This window comes from Microtus ochrogaster, linkage group LG1 (assembly GCF_000317375.1).
Source record: "Microtus ochrogaster isolate Prairie Vole_2 linkage group LG1, MicOch1.0, whole genome shotgun sequence".
NCBI classification, from domain to species: Eukaryota; Metazoa; Chordata; class Mammalia; order Rodentia; family Cricetidae; genus Microtus; species Microtus ochrogaster.
In genome coordinates, this window is record NC_022027.1 from 46,657,632 (window position 1) to 46,660,431 (window position 2,800).

A 2,800-nucleotide genomic window follows, 5' to 3' on the forward strand; every position below is an offset into this window, starting at 1 on the left:
GCCGGGGGGAGAGGCACCGGCCGGAGGGGACGCGGGGCGGGCGGGCCGGGCCGGGCCGCCTGAGGAACCACCGAGGCGGCGGAGGGAGGCCGAGGGGAGCGGAGACCAGACGGATAGGGACGGGGACGGGGTGAGGGGAGACGCGGGCCCGGCCGCGCCGCGCAGGAGAGGGCCCCGCCAGGCGCCGGAGACGCGGCGAGCCGCTGCTGCGAGAGCCTCGCGGAGCCCGGCCTTGGCCTTGGCCTTCTCCTGTGCTGAGGCGGCCGCCGCTGCGGGGGTTGCTGCCGCCGAGCCGGGTTTGCTTGCCGAGGCCGGGCCGAGAGAGAGAGAGAAAAGAGAGAGAGAGACGCGAGCGTTCGGTGCCTTCGCTCTAATTCACACACGCTCACACCCCCGAGGGCCGGGGGAGAGGAGTCCGGGCGCTACCGCTTTGGAGATTAATAACAAGGTGCAGAGAGTGCGAGGAGGAGGAGGAGGTTGATTGACGTGGAGGGGCTGGCGGGAGTCAGTCACTCCCCAGCGCCGAGGGGTGGGGTGACGGCGGGAAGGGGCGGGGCTCCGGCACAGCGCTGCGGGAGGTGCGCGTGCGCGCGGGGCGGCCGAGCCGCTGGCTGGCTTCCTTCCTCGCCCCCGCCGATGGTGTTTTGGAAAAAAAAAATTCTCCCTGATTAGATTGAGCTGAGGAGACTTGTAGGATTATCAGGACCTCGGTGCTGACGGGCATGCGGGAAGACACGCGGAGACCTGCGTGGACTCCGCACTGATCCCCCCCCACGCTCGCCCCACGCAGGCCCACTGCAGAGCCCAGAGCGTTCTAGCTGGTTAAGGAGATGGCAGGTGAGGCGAAGTGACCCAAGGAAATGTTTTCTCACGTCCTCAGTGGGTTTCTTTCCTTCTTTTCCTTTTTAACAGGTAGCGTGTCTAAGTTACGTGGCGGGAGGTGAATTTAAAACCCTCTGACGCTCTGCGATAACCCCGTCCTATTTTTAAAGCCTCCCTTCTCGCGATAAAATTGTATTTGGCAGTTACGGCATGAAAACATTTAAGGGTAAACTAGAAATATTATTGGTTGCCGCGTGAATGGAGCTTGCTATTTTAAGTTCGGAGGGATGTGTTTTGCCACTTGAAGGTTTTTCCACCAACAGACCAAGAAGCCAGTTGCATCTGCTCTTCACGACAGAACGCCGCCTTGGATTTGCACTTTCCGTCCCTGCCGGTGCGTGGCTCTGGGCTGGGTATTTGCCGAGGATGGTCCAGAGGTGTTTACACCGTCCAACACATTTTATCCGCGAGAAAAACGTTTTATTTAGCTCACTAAAGCAACCGTGTGTGGTTGCAGCTTATATCAGGCCCTGTTGCTGAGTGTTTAAAGCCTTTATCGCTTGCGAGGGGAGAAAAGGGATGTGATCAAAATGCAAATCATTTATGAAAAACTGAACTGCCCTTTTCATCTTGTCACCAGGAAGTGTGAATGACTGAAAAAGCCCCTCTGGGCCAAAAAGACCTACAAGCTACCTGTTGTTTTTCCATCCTTATTCAGTTTCTTCTTCCCTGGCTAGCAACAGCCCACACCCCCACCCCCAAACACATACACACTTTTTGTAAAAGGTGTTAAAATAGTCTTAAATTCTGCAAGAAGTCTATTCAATCCCAACTATTTTAGTTGAGGCTGACAAAAATACAATAATTAGTAATCTTTAGCTCTGTAAACAGCACAGTCAAACAAGTGACTTCAGGAGGCCAGGGCAGTCAGTGAACCTGCCTTCACTATACCTTATTTGCCATCAAATTTCTTGACACATACCTGCAAAGTAGAGCTACTATCAAATGCTGAAAAAGATAAGTAAATCCTTCAAAATTTAAGTCAGATAAATGTGATACTTACATGTCTCGCCCGTCTTCACCTGTAGATGGATTTCTAGCTCATACACAATAAGCAAACATACATGCCAGGCGTGGTATGTTCGCTCCCAGCCCTGGAGAGACAAACATGTATAGTACCTCACAGTCCTGGCAGGGGAAGCTGACACATAAACAGGAAGTTCTCAGAGAACGAGCCAAAATTGAAAGGTGACACAAATTATCGAACAATGCCTAGAAGGACAGATTGGAAGCACTGACATTTTTACCTCAGCCATCTGATACTACCCATCACCGGCTGCTGTAGTAGAAATAGTACAGGGAGAAGAGAGAGGATTTTTAAAAAGCACTAATAAATCTTGAGGCCCAGACTTACGTAGGTAAATGTTCGTTGCTGGTGTCTAAATTTAAGTAGTAAATGTTTCACAGCATTGGGGGCAAGGGGGTTAATTAGAACCTTTAGAATTTAGAGTGTAAATGGTAAATAATGTTTTTATTAAAAGCTCCATTGGAGGTGGGGGCTGGAGAGATGATTCAGTGGTTAAGAGCACGGGATGCTCTTCCAGAGGACCTGTTTGATACCCAGCACCTACATGGAGGCTCACAACCATCTGTGACTCCTGTTCTAGGGGATCTGATGTTCTCTTCAGACTCCCTTGGGCACCAGACACACAGACATATATTTGAGCAAAACAAGTACATGAACGTCAATAAATAATTTTTAAAACCTCAGCTGAATCCAGTCACATTCAGATAATCTCTACTCACAGAGGTATTTTCTGAAAGATAGCAAGTATATTGACTCTCTACAAACAAAAGTAAAAGACTAATTTGGACACACATCCCATCCTTGGCATGTTGGGAACTCTATCCAGGGATTTACAAGGCCTTCAACATCCTTTCTTTCCGGCTTTTTTTTTTTTTTTTGGTTGGTTTTTTG

The 2,800-nt window shown here is 50.5% G+C and overlaps 1 protein-coding gene across 1 annotated transcript in view; it reads right to left on the bottom strand.

The window, feature by feature from the left end:
* Cnot6l (CCR4-NOT transcription complex subunit 6 like) overlaps positions 1-2,195 on the bottom strand; it is a 79,272-nt gene extending 77,077 nt beyond the window's left edge. Inside the window, exon 1 of the mRNA XM_026785047.1 lies at positions 1,886-2,195. The gene's annotated coding sequence lies outside the window, so the exon portion shown is untranslated. The remainder of the gene's footprint in view (positions 1-1,885) is intronic.
* Positions 2,196-2,800: the final 605 nt, after the last annotated feature.